Source organism: Aphis gossypii, chromosome 1 (genome assembly GCF_020184175.1).
Source record: "Aphis gossypii isolate Hap1 chromosome 1, ASM2018417v2, whole genome shotgun sequence".
Taxonomy (NCBI): Eukaryota; Metazoa; Arthropoda; class Insecta; order Hemiptera; family Aphididae; genus Aphis; species Aphis gossypii.
The window spans coordinates 61974672-61989984 of NC_065530.1; positions in this window are offsets into that span (position 1 = coordinate 61974672).

The following is a 15313-nucleotide window of genomic DNA, read 5'->3' on the forward strand; positions in this document are numbered from 1 at the left end:
GCTTCCTGTACAGTACAAGATTTCCCGACTATCTAACAGTGTTTTTTTTTTTTTTGGTAAATGTTTGACATTTAACGAATCCAATAATATTTTATAACGACTCCTTTCCGAGCACCCACTTTTATTTGGACATTTTACGTGAACTATTATTCAGATTATAAATCTTTTCGAAACTTATTTTCGAAGCACAATGACCACGTGCAGCATCGCCCAGAAATATCTCAAATCTCGTTTCTTTTTCGTATTTATTAATTAATAATTTAATTATTCTGACTATTAGCCAGTATAGCCGGTACGCGCAAAATAAAAATATCACTCGTTGTCACTCTATTCCATCTCAACCAGACTCGCTATATTATAATCACCGTTAGCCGTTCACAGTATATTATGTTTTCTCATCCTTCTCCTTCATATTTCATGTATGCATATGAAAAATCCATTAATTTATTCTGGTGTAAAATGACTAGATAATATGTCATTCAGTCTGTATACTCATATAATGTTTTATTTTTGATTATCATAATACCTACCATGAAAATACAATTGTAGATATATTAGCAGAACAGTTTTAAAATGCTCATATTGAAGAAAATTTTTAATTTAATACAAATTAATGAAATCAAATACACAAAATCAATGCTTAATTATAGGTATACTATTATAAAATCTAAAATGAAAAATTTAACAATATAATGCAAAACCAATTATTATTATTTAACTTTGTTCTAACTTGTTTTTTGGGTAAAATTACTAGTCTTATATATTTTCATGTACAGCATAATTTTAAACTTTTCCCTTGAAGCAGTTCGTTAAAAATAATAATTTTCTGTGATAAATTATGATACATTCACTTTCTCTTGTTTTAATATTGTTAACGAATTTACATTGTTTGTAATTACAATATATTATATTATATATATATTATATATATTTACAATATTATTTGTATTTACTAAGTATTTATATCATAAATACAGACATTGAAAAATCTTAAGTGTAGCTTATTTGCCTATCCAATACGCCGTGTTACCGTATTATTATTGAATTTTAAAATTTTATTAATTATAGCTTTTAATTTTAATTGTAGACGAATGTCAAACTATAATTATGGAAAATTTAAAATCAAATAAATATATTACTAGGGCCAAGCTATGTTTTTTATTGTTCACGTTTAGATATATATTTTTGTGTTTAATTACTCAGTACGCGTAATTATAAATAACGCCACGACAGCACAAGTCAAGGCAATTCTAATTAAACTTAACATATAATAATATACATAGTTTATTATAATAAAGTATCTGTCACTATATAGTTGACAATTTAAAATTTAACATCGTTAAAATGTTTAATATATTATTTCTCAATAATAAATTGTTATCATACTACAAAATTCAAGCATAATAGTTTAAGGGTACATATATTATTTGTTTTTTTTTTTTTTAGAATATCCCACTTTGAAATATTTAAGTTTTAATAATTTCCTGACATCAAATATTAATGAGAATAATAATTAAAAAATGATAATAATTTCTGGTATAGGTACTGCGTTTTTGTTACAAAGTTGTTTTAAATAACACCAAATACAGCTGCACTGTTCAACTAAAATGTGACAAAATTATAGTGCAATACTGTCATAATACAATATTTATTGTTTAAAAATAAAACCGTTTTCAGAACGGACAAATCTTCGCAAAAAGTATGTAGCCCCGAGAACCGCGCCATGGAGAAAATTGCAGTAAATGCACAATACAACAGCCGTTTATAATAGTATAGTATTATGTATACTGTACAGCCACCATATCGTGTATTCGGCTTTGCACTAATCAAATCATCTTTATCTCGAGCGTCCCTCATACACTAATATAGAAGAAGTCGTCGACACGATCCCTTCCGCTTTCGCCATTCATCTGTAGGTACTTGTTATTCCGGTTTCTTGGCATTTTTTTTTTCTTTCGCCCTTTTTTCCCCTCTCGGTCCGTTCGATATAATTCAGTTTTGATACGAATTTGATAACGGTGTACACCCGGTTAGTGTAAGTCGATTTAGCCCCCGGCCGTTTGGGGGTTGAACAGTTCGAACTCCGCGGCGGTAACGGTGGCATTGCAACCCGACTGGGGTGAATAATAATAACACGTTTAATTCTAGTGCCTGTAATTGCTTCGATTTGAAAACCACCATAGAGAAGACCTCCCTTATCGCGTAGCTTAGGAACGATAAATTCCGAGTTTATCGTCCGCACAAAACCCTTGTACATTTGTGTCTGTTGCGTTAACATAATATATACCTATGTACAATACATATATAGAGAGAGAGAGAGAAAGAGAAAGAGAAATATAAATAGTGTCTCCACTAGGGTAATTTTGTCTACAACATTTGAAAATCAAGCATACGTAAAATTTGTGGTGTAAAATTTTAAACAATGGTTTTTTTAAATTTTTACTTAAAAATTCAATCGTGCAACTATTTTAATAAACTCAATGTATTATTAAATTCATATTGCTTCAGCACTCAACCATTCTATAGTTACTTAAAGTTTACTACCAAAAATAAAATTAATCAAGTTAAAAAAAAATTAATCATTATAGTGGCCTAATAATTTAACTTTTTTCCAAGACAAAATAATAATTTATTATCCATTCAGAGAAACACACCTTGGATACTGATTTTAAAACAAAATAATCTCATGAAATTTAAATTTATTAGAATTATCTTTAAATATTATGTTCAATAAATGTAATCAATATTATACTTAAAAATCGTTTACAAAATAACTTCACACTTGAAACAACACAAGGCGCTTTTTGTATCGACTAGAGTTTACACTTCTCTAATTTTTATTTTTTTTTTGCTAGACATGTAGAATGGCTCATGTGGGACCCTAGAGACTATTAATGACAGATTTATAGACTTAACAATTCATTTGAAAGAAAATAGAGAGGGCATATAAAATAAATATCTACTGATAACAATATTTTAATAGCCGGAAATTAATTGAGGATGTTAAAAGAGCTAGTCAATATAAAAAGTGTTAAGGAAATATATTCACAATATCTGTTTTAAATATTTTTGTATACAATATGTACATTTACTTAAATTCTTATCTCATCGGATACCATACACCCAGTTCCCAAATGGAAAATTTACACAGAGCCCATGTTTACCAAAGACAAAAAAGGTTCAATTCTCCAATTCTCGTTTGAATCAAATTGTATTTTTTTTTTTTTCAGACGTTTGTCTAGTTATTTATTTAAAACCACATAATACACTAACACATTGTAACAATGCCATGTATACTATACAGTTAACATTAATGTAAAATAATATTTTAACCATTATATAATTGCATATCATAAATAATAGAGATTAATTGTATTAATAAATAATAATAGGATTAAAAAAAATTAATTATACTACAGTAAATACATTTTTATAGTAATATAGACTTATAGTAGCTATAATTATTATAGTTATTAATAGAATATATATAGTAATATTCAACACGAGTATAAATTAAACAATTAAACAATTGTTAGAAAAAAAAAAATATATATATATATTTAAATATTTGAAAGTGTAATGATAAAAACCAGTACATTTATCGCTCAGTTAAGAATCTAAAGTATATTATATAAGTCAAATAAATATACAATTTAATGAAACTTTTTACAAATCTAATCTTGATTAAAATAAAATATTTTAACAAAAGGCTACTTATTTTATTCGACAGTATTTTTTAACTGCGTTTTTGGTTTTTTTTATCAAATTAATTTTATTTTACCTTATGTGTAGTTATGTCACTCATGTCTTACATTATTAATTTTTAATTTGTATATACCTTACTATAAGTCTGTGAAATTATGTCCTTTAATATTTTTAAAGTAGTTAAAATTTATAGATCATAAATGTGTTTTATAATATTTATTTTTCTTTGAAATGTGAAAGAAAAGATTTTTAATAATTTGTTGAACATTTTAAGTTGTTATATGCCTGTAAGTTAGTTTGTAAAATGTATACACTTGACGGGAATTTAGAATTTTCATCGATATCATTTTCAAAGCTATAATGATCAACATGCCGACATATTTTATCAGGAATGTCTAACACATAATATACAATACTTAAGAATGGTTGAAAAATTATAGTTCTAAAGTTTATTGTAACACATTACTTTTTGAAATATTAAGAATTTTCCAAAAAAAACTAAAAATATTGGTTTCCAAGTTATTTTAGAAACGGATATCATCTTTATATTTACCTATGCTTTTTTCTAAAAACTATTATATAATTGACTCATTATCATTTTTAAATATTTTATACTTTTAAATTTTTTTTATACAATTTTTTTAAACTTAAATCAATACTTAATTAAATAAATAAAATAATTAATTTTAAATGTATAATGTATATAGATCAAACTATTCTACATGAATTTTGTTACCTCACGTAAATATAAATTTTAATTATTAAATAACTTTTGTATCAAATCAAAATATACAAAAAACTAATAATGTTTTCACAGTTACCAAGATATTAGCCGTAAATATAAACGCAGAAGATTCGGACCATCATTAACATAATGGCATTTTGAGATTCATTGGATGACTCCTGAAATTTAACCCGTCTGAGCGAGTGCCACTAATGACTTCAGAGAATTTGTGATATTCCAATTCCTTTAGCTACCCGTTGTTTTTGAAAGCCAAAACTCAATTTTATCCTATGAACATCGGAATTTTGGACCTTTCAAAAACAATGAACATACTTGTATAGTCCTATACAAGAGTTAAAGGGATTAAGAAAAAATCTTTCAACAAATTCTCTATTTATCAGCAAAACAAATCAAAAAGATTATCTACAAAACGTGACCAAAAGAATCAATTTTAAGATCAAATTCATAAACTAAGTACCTAACCATACAAATATAAAAATAAAAAAAACCAAAATTAACACTAATTTTAAATCCAATGTTCTGCTAGATACTTAAAAAATCTAGATAAAACAAAAAGAACTACAATGTTTTATAGCATATTATCTGCATTAAATATTACTCTAACCCTAAATTGTTTTTATCTGATAGTTTATACATTATACCTAATTACTTTTAATTGATTATCATAATAAGTTAAGTATAATAAATATAAGTAGAGCGTTAGTTTTTGATGTATAAAAACATTTTGTCTGATAATACGGTCAGTCTCACAACTGAAAATCTAGCTGAATACAATATGGTAGTTAATTCTTATTAATTTAAATTTTTTTTTCGATTTTTTTTTTTTTATTATTATTATTATTATTATTTAATTGTTTACCTAGATTAAGTTAATTTTTGGTCATACTTTGTTTTTTGCTTCTTTCAAACAATTTTATAATTCTTTTTATTATTTATTTAAATCCAATTCCTATTATTAACTAATGTATAAAACTTTATCTAAAGATAAAAATCAATTAAAATGTAATAGGTGTGCTAATTTATGCTAAATAACATCATTAAAATATCAAAATGTCTAGCTAGTTATAATAGTGAAGAATAATTATTATCCTACTTAATATTCTACAGAAATAAGTATATTGACAAGGTAAAGATCTGACACCTTTGAATTTGCTAAAGTTAATTATTAATATTTTAACTCGCTGATGACAACAATTCAAATTTAGTTAAAATTTAACATTACTTATTTTATTAGGCCAAAAAGGTTAATTTTTAACTTGATTACGTTTAATATTGGCACTTCTTCTAGTGGGTTTGATATGATAAAAAATTACATTTTAGTTTCCATTTTTTTTTCTTAGAAATTTAAAACAATATACCTAATAATAATGATTATTTTCCAACAGTATAAATTTATATAAACTATTATTTTACCATTTCTATCCATTTATCTACTATATTTAAAAACTATGTGAAACTTAAATTTCAATGGTGTTTTACATAGTTATAATTGATAACTAAAGAAGTAGTATGTAGTAATGTGGTATATATATTATACGCACAATGTACACACTTGATCACACAAAAAATATTATATATAAACTATTAACAGCTATGAGCTTAATAATATAATATATTATGAAATAAGCTAAATATACATATCGTGCAATGATATCACGTGGGTACTGAAGAATTAGCTCAATAACTGTATGAATACAAAGATTTTTAAGATAGAATTATTTAAAAGAAAATGTATAGTAAAATTAGTAAAATAAATACATTTATTTATATACAACTCACATTAATGAGGAATTATAAAATATATATAAAAATATTGTATTTATGAGCTGTAAAAAATGTATAATACTATTCTAAAATACTTATGAGTAATATTTTTCTGTTCTTCACGGTTTGTGTATTTTATGTTAAGAAACTACAAAATAATCATATTTTTCAAAAATACGTTATTTTTATTCAAAACATATTATAGGACAATTTTTTAAGAAAACTAGGTTAATTTGTAAGTGTTCATTAATGTATAGAAAATATTGAAAAATTAAAACAGAGACTGAAAGCAAATAATTATCCAATGAGAAGAAAAGTTATTTCAGACAGAAGCTCCCCACAAATGATTATCCAATGAAAAAAAGTTATTTTCAAACAAAAGACTTAGTAGGATCGAGTTAATTTGCCGTCCTAAAAGATTTCAAATATACCGAGTTCCAAACCACTCTCCTCACCCCAATATCTATGGGTCCAAGCACATGAAAACGCTGGCTTCCAGAACAAATAATTACAAGGGAGAAGAATAGTTTTATACCAGTCCCAGAAAACTTTTCACTTATCGCTAAAACTTTTTTTTTAAAGATCCTTCCACTTAATAAGTTCCCGACCAAGCAGTTATAATACTTGCATTCTGTTTTAACGTTGTTACAATTTCCGTTTATTATTGGTATAACAAATAACAAAAATACTACAGTTATGTCCTCTAATTTTTTTTTATACTTCACTTATATTAAGATATTAATATTTTAATATTTATATTTTTATTTATGTATTGTATTTGTGTACACTATTAGTTTCGTTTAAATTAAATATGTATTATGAGAGACACAACATCTGCATGTGTTGTCTCCGTCTTACATATACATGTAACAGCAAATTTTCGTTCAGCAGAATTCATTTTATGTTGTTAATTTTAATACTAGAGTTAATGTTCCTATTATTATTAAACTTAAAGCATAAAATAAAATTTTTATCTAGGTTCTAAGATATCACATAGGCTTTTATCGATATTTTAATTTTTAACTATGTATTATAGCTATGTAAAATATTAAAACTTTAAAATGTTCATAATTCATTTAAAAATAAAAATATCAATAAAAACGTATGTGATTCTTTAGGTAATCTTTTTTAGGTATCTTACCTTTAAATTTAACAATAAGTAAATGTATTCTAATATTGAAGCTAAAGAATTCTGCTGAATTCAAATTTGCTATGTTTTATGTATGTAAGACGGAGACATCACATACGAGTGTGATTACCTCTTAAGGTTATATTACATGTTTAATACATATAATATAAGCTTACTTTTAATAAAACTTTACCCATTACGTATTATCCAATAGATATACTCGTATACTACTGTAGGTTATTTCTATTTATTATATAATAAAGTAAAAATTGCAAATACTAGTAGGTACCTGTACTAGGAAATCAGTGAACATCAATAAAAAACATTAGGTATTCATAATTGGGTTTTAAAACAATTGTACTTAAGTAGATAAACTTGGAATGTATTGATTAGAATAATGTATATTTCTATCTTAATGATTGGTATAGTAAAATCCTTAAGTTTGAATAGTTAAATAAAACTAACAATCAAACACATTGTGTAAAGATCGTATTTTACATAACTTTATAGCATCATGACTATAAAACATATAACTAGATACATAAAATTCGCAATCTTCCTAGGTTAGGTGTGTATTAAAAGATTAGAGCTTGTAAAACCCCTTAAGGATATTGCACATTTTGTAATTTAATAAAAAAACAAATTGCTAGAATTGAAACATATACAATATACATATTAGTTTCTTGTGTTAATTATGAAAAAAAAAACATTATTAATTCTTAAAATTGCCTTAATGTTACTCAGAAAACACAACAAAACATAATTATCTATATATAATCTTAATTGTTTGTTTATTTCTAAAACCTAAAAAAATCAATACGTATCCTAAACAACTTGTTGTATAAAGGTAACTTCTATAACATATTATTATACTATATACTAGTATATAGGTATAAATATTGACTTTTTAATACTTAAATATTGTATAAGTACCTAGTAATTCATGTTGATTTGACCAACACTTTAAAAAACTTGTTAAATACCATTATAAATTATAATATCAATACATCACATTAGAAGTATACTAATAATTATTATTAACCAGCTACCTACCAACCTATCGCATCTGTCTTAAAGGAACATTTCAAAACTCGTAACTTAGGCCCTCTCTATATTATAATGTAATATACTAGAAAAAAACAAAATACATTAAATTGTTTTTAATTTATATATCTCAATAGAAAACGAGTGAGTAAATAACTAAATACTGCCGCTTACAAAATGGTATAATGTGGTTGAAAATTTAAATAGCTAGTGTGCGATTGTACAATGAATTAGTGATTTCTACAGAATAATAACTTGTTTTCGTTAATGTGTCTATAATAGTATAGGTAATCTACATTTTATCACTTTGCTTGTTTTTTTTTTTTTTTGTAGTTAGGTTAGAAAAAATGCACTTTACTGTTTTGTTTTTTATCTTTATAGGTAGGCCTATATAATAATACACTATTGTATTATGCATTAGATAATAAATAACCATGCACAAAACACTGAAAAATGTTTTCGCAAAAAAAACTGTTACACCAAACAAAAAAAAAATCAGTAGGTACCTACAGTTGACTTTTAAACAGTAGATGTATTATGTAGGTATTTGATATTATACACAATACCCGCGCTGATGAAAATTAATAGTTTTGTAAATGGGAACATAATCTAATCAAATGAATAGCATCATACAATCGTATAAAAGTTCGTGGTTAGATAATACTAGTTAGAGCAATCGAGTGAATATAATATTTTAATATATAGGTAATAGGTAACTAATTATTGTAAATTAAATGTTATAAATTATAATTATAAATATTTTAACTTGTGTAAAAACCAAAAATAATAAACAACACAAATTGTTTTGTGTATAATATTTTAAAAGAGGAACGTATGATGATTCTTATAAATAAAACTCCCTACGCCCACAAGTATATAAACGTTGTATAATATATAGGTATAGTAGGTATACCAATACCAATGAATCGTTAATATTTAAAATCAGAGGTCAGTTTACACTCAATATTTTTATCAGGTTACATGGTACTTACCTATCTGAAAAGCGGTTCAAATATAGTAAAATAATTTTAGTACTCCCTGTTACTATGAGCAATTAATATCTCACTTGCTAGAGTATTTACTCGTAATATTAAATTTAATTAGGTATGTAAGAATAATAAATACTACACTATAATTCATATGATAAATTCTCGACATTTCAGTAGATATGCATACGCACGCACTAGTCGTCAAAACATTATAAACGTTTTATGATACGCCCATTATACCTACTAATATATATTAAATAAATCACCAGTAGACCATAGGCGTGCGAAATTTTAATTGCGCGTATACCGTGGTAGAGAAAAACAACTTACTATAAACGTGTTATCTGTAGGTATATTATATACTATAAAATTGTGCGTTACAGTATGATACAACAATGTTTATATATATAGGTAGCTACGATCTCTGATCACATATTTAACCGTTGAAGTTATTTTTTATTTATTTGTTTACAAACCAATCAGCATCAATAATTTAAAATCATGTTCGGGCCCACCGCGTTAAAAGTCTAGCGATTATAATATTGCTTATTATATACATAGGTACCTCCTAATAATATATACTCATACAGAATGATAAAATATAGCTATAACATTATATGCACTCAGATGAATCGAAATGTCGTAAAGGCGTATACAATATATAGACCATTAAAATCAATCTTTTCGTGAGTTCAGAAGAAACATTATTAAGCTGCGTATAAATATTATTAAAATATATGTAGATACCTATACAAACGCCCATTTTCCGCGGACTATACACCTAAATTACGAGTAAGTACCTTGCAGTAATAATAATATCATACACTCGATGTTATACCTCTAGATACACACAATGCGTATTATGATATACGCATTGCAGGAGTTCGGCAGTATTATACATACCTGTTAATTATAATAAAAGACGTGTACAGTGTACACACCTATTTACCTGCCGTGCGGAAGATTGTAATTACGTATTTACGTATACAGTAAGCCGTAAATAATTTTAACCGACTACGGTTAAAACTTAATTAAAACACATCAATCATATTATCATGAAGCCTACGTAGATTTATAAACAATATTATACAGTATATACCTGTACGCTACAATACCTACCTATCTACCTAAGTATATTTTTTTATAATAAGTAATATTGTAACTACTACCTATTACTGCAATGAAGTGAAATAATAGTATTTAAACCGCGCTTATTTTATGATACTATGATAGGTAGGTAGGTATAGCTTATAACAAACGACCATTTTTCAGATTAGGTCAACAATATTAAAATCTAATAACCAAAAGCAGAATCAAAATTAATAAATACAATTTAAAAGTAATGTTAAAAATCTGGGAACTATTTATGCTTAAATCTGCTCTTTATCGTACCTATATTACGTGTGAGTCATTGAGTAAGTCATTTAATAATAATGGATATTGTGATTTGTGTTAAATTTTAATTCAGTGATAAATCATTTTGTATACAAAAAACGATTCTAAAAGAAGACAGAGCTGTCAGTTTAATAGGTCATACCTACTTATGTCTTAATATTAGTTTAAATACTTTATTCTATATAGCCATATCTATTGAAAATGATAATATTTAAGCATTATTGAAATATCGTTTTAATACGTAATCTACAACAAACTAAAAAAATCATTTGGGATTTATTATTTTACGAGGATATCCAATTTCGACATAACGCTCATAAAAAAATGTATGTAAATCTAACCTAAACTCCTATTTTTTGAAATTGTGGAAAAAAAACTTACTATATAAGAATCTGTATCGTTCAATACTTCAAAAATTATAAAGCTTAAAATCTAAAATTATTAATGATAATTAATGAGTAGGTAATAAATAACCAACCATAAATAGCCACATTGAATTCTACGATACTTCATATTTTACATCCATACAAAATTTTAATAAGTACATAAAATCACTTATATTTTGTTTGAACTTTGACAAAAACAATATTCCATAAATAATTATCAATAGGTATCAACCTACCTATTATTAAATCGTGACATTGAAACAAAATATTATGTAGGTATAGTTTTTATTTTTACTTTAAAAAGCTAATAAAATTCTCACGTCACTCGAAAAAATACCTATTCTACTGTATACGTCTATTTACTATAATTACCTACAATGTTACACACCCGATATTTACACAACACATCATATTTAAATATTTTTCCACTTGCGTGTGAAATAAGTAAGTAGCCATATAGACGACTCTATTATAACTTAGGTACATTTTTTTGTAAATATTCAGCAATATTAATACGATAAGTTAGATTAGGTTAACAATTGTAACACTATTTAGTGATTTACACGGTAATGTTCTACTAGTACTTAATTATATTGTTGATTTTTTGTGTGATTACTACTTTGGATAAACGATTTCATGGATTAAGCACCAATAATAATGGTATATAAGTATATAACTATATATAAGTATCCCTGGATAAAAAAAACTAAATTTTCATTTTAAAATAATAATCTTGAATAGGTGTAGAATATCGTTTTTATTCTTTGTTTTTATACAAAAAAAATTAGTTTTAAAACATAAAAATTTAAAATAATGATATTATAAGTACTAGGTATCTAAAAAAATAAAAACAATATTTTAGTTTAATGTCAATGTTTTTTTATTATTATGGTGATAAATTAAAATTCTGAACTACGATTATAATCTAATTAGTTCTTGCCAGTATGGAACATACGTTATACCTACCATTGATTAAAGAATATTAAATTTATTCTCTATAATCGATGGTAATACCCAATATTCAATAATGCCTAGGGGCTACAGTTTATGGACAAATACATTATACTATCGTTTCTCGACTTTTTTAGAGTCGTAACCGTAACCCCCAAAATAAGTATAAAATACGATTAATCGCCTCGCGACCTCCCGACTCTCTATCTATGTTAAGTAGGTACCAATTTTGACAATAAAAATATATCATTGACCGATTGACCAAACGTGAAACAAAATATGCTATTTCGAATTTAAATTTATAAATACCATGTGTAGTAATTTAAACTTGTCTAAGGTAAATTATTTATTATTTTTTTTTTAAGTGTACCTATCCTTATTTTAAGTATTTTTAATCGATAAAAAATGTTAAATAAAAAAGTTCATTTTGTAAATCTCGGCGTTTTATTATTTTTGACCTACGCGACCCCCAGGTTGAGGAACACTGCATTAGATAATTTTGCAAACAAATTATATATTTTAGTAAGTACTACAGTTTAATACAAGCTTACTTTACTTATAATAATGAAATTTCTATAATCTATAAGTATTTTTCTTCTCGTGGGTTTCGATCTTTAAAATCAGCCCTCTAAACAGTCTAAACAAATTTACCGCTATTTCTATCAATTCTCTGCAACTTCATTCAAATGTATATTGAGTATATTTGGTCCCACTATTTCAACATAATTTTTAAACACAGTCTTTCCATAAAAGTCACTAAGTATCTATCTAACGGTCATTTCTCAAACGGGTCTTCTTCAACAAGTACCACAATAAGTGTCTTCTCCCCTCTAAGTAGACCGGTTTAAGGTTTAACATGGTCTTTTTCTTGTCATTTCAGCAGTTTGGCTTTTAATTCTTTATTGTGATGTAATCTCCATTCTCCAGTGTAAAGGTTTGTAAATTTCTCTTACAATTCCCCTCAAACTCAAACAAGGCTTGCATAGTTCCTTCCACCTTTCTCAGTTTATTTCTCAAAACAGATAAGTAGGTACCTATTTCTGGTCATAATAGGACCAATTATAATTTATTAAATTTTTAGTTTTCTTGATAAGACATTTGAGCCAAATGTAGTTCCTGAACCATAATAACATCTATATTCTATATCTTAGTGTCCACCTCAAACTTAATATCATTATCTTGTGTTATTATGGATTCTATGTAGGTAGGTAGGTACCTATTTTAAAATATTACTCTTAATTACTCTAGCGTATTATGACATTGTTTCAATAATTTTGTACTAACTACATAATACTAAATAATAGAGGTAAGTAATTGTTTTAATAATGGACACTAGAACGTCTAAACTCTAGAATACCCATTACCTATCTTTAAAAGAATTAACTTTTTTTTAAATATATTTTTTATAAATTTAAAATTCTCAAACTTAAAAAGTTTTTTCCTTTTTTAAAATAACCCATAATTTTCTAATTTCATGGTCTTAAATAGAATACTTATTTTAGAATCTGAACGAAGTGATGAATGTGTTAATTTTACAATGTGTTTTTGTGTGTGTGTGTGTGTGTACAACTGTATAGCATAATTTGTCAAAATAATGCTACAATTGTCTTTTGAGTTATTTATATAGACAACTGAAATTTTCGATTTTTCCTCGGATTTTTCTAAGTATTTTTTTTTTTTTTTTGAAATGTAAGTAAAAAAATTGTTGGTACCTAAAAAAACTTGAAAATTTAATAAAAGGATTTTTATAAGTTGTTCTTATTGTAATTAAAAAATAAATCTAAAATCGTTAGTCATAATTTTTTTATAAGTGTTTAACCTTTAAAGTTCAAATTTTTACAAAATTTCAAAATTATGAAAATTTAAGTTATTTTGTTATGGAAAATTCATAAAATTTTTTGTATTTATAGCTAAGGTTAAATAATAAAAAATAATTCAACACTAAGCTTTCTAAAAGTGTTCCTTCAAATAGCTATAGATAAATCTTAGCATTATTATAGAAAAAATGTTATGAGCGTTTGAATTTTAAATTGTCATGAAATTGCTTAACGATAAAACAATTTTAAATATTTGTTATTATTCAAAAAGTATAAGTCGTAGATAATTTTTAAGTATCCAGATACAATAAATATGTAACCAAATATTTAGATTGGCATTTTCTTTACATGATTTAATTTTTAAAATTGTAATGCTATTAGAGCATAGGTTCCCAACTTATGGTCTGCAAGCCATACTTATAAAATTTAAAAATATTATAAATATTTCATTTTCCTTTGAGGCATAACACTGAATAGTGTATAGTAGGTACATCGTTTATTTATAAATTTAAATTATACAGTGAAAATATGTTATTATTTCAACCAATCATTTTATCTTGTTTATACATTAAGATATGATTATATCGGCAGATGTAGGTACATTTTTTTAGAATAGAAATTCGCATTAAATTGTTAATTATTTTAAACTTTAATAAAAATTATTAATTATTATAAACATTATTAAAGCCTGTTTAAGGAACATTATTTTTTATTTATTCATAATTTAAATTCTAAAATTTGTGAAAAAAAATATTGAATCTTATATTATAAGAAAAATAAAGAATACAATTGAGGTGGTCCGTGAAGTATTGAAAGTTCTCCAAGTGGTCCGTAGCACCAACAAAATCGGGAACCTCTGTATTAGATGCATTTGAAATTTTCATTTTTGTATAATTTTTTGTTTATGAATATTGATAAAAAATTTTTGACCGAGTCAAAATACTTGAAAATTTGATACATAATTCATCATATGTTAGTCTTATAGTTATTCAAAAATCATATAAATACATTGGCTCAATTTTTTTCATTAGCAGTTATTGAGATTTGTCAAAATCATGAATATTTGCTAATTATTTTGTAGCTAAAATGTATAAAAAATATTGTATAAGTAGCTAAGAGTTGAAATATTAAATACAAGATTTTCTATAAGTTTAGCTTACAATTACTATAAAAAAACTAAAATTTTAGGATATTTTGGTCCATCCACTGGAAAATATATCCTAAGCTGACAAATCATCTCCGTTCAGAATCGTTTTTTCGTATACAATGATACCATTAGATTCAAATTTAATAAATCCAATATAGTGGCACACTATACAGCAGTGTTACTCACTTGACCACCCTATTTTTAAAATTAATTGTGAAACATAAAAATTGTATTTCAAACA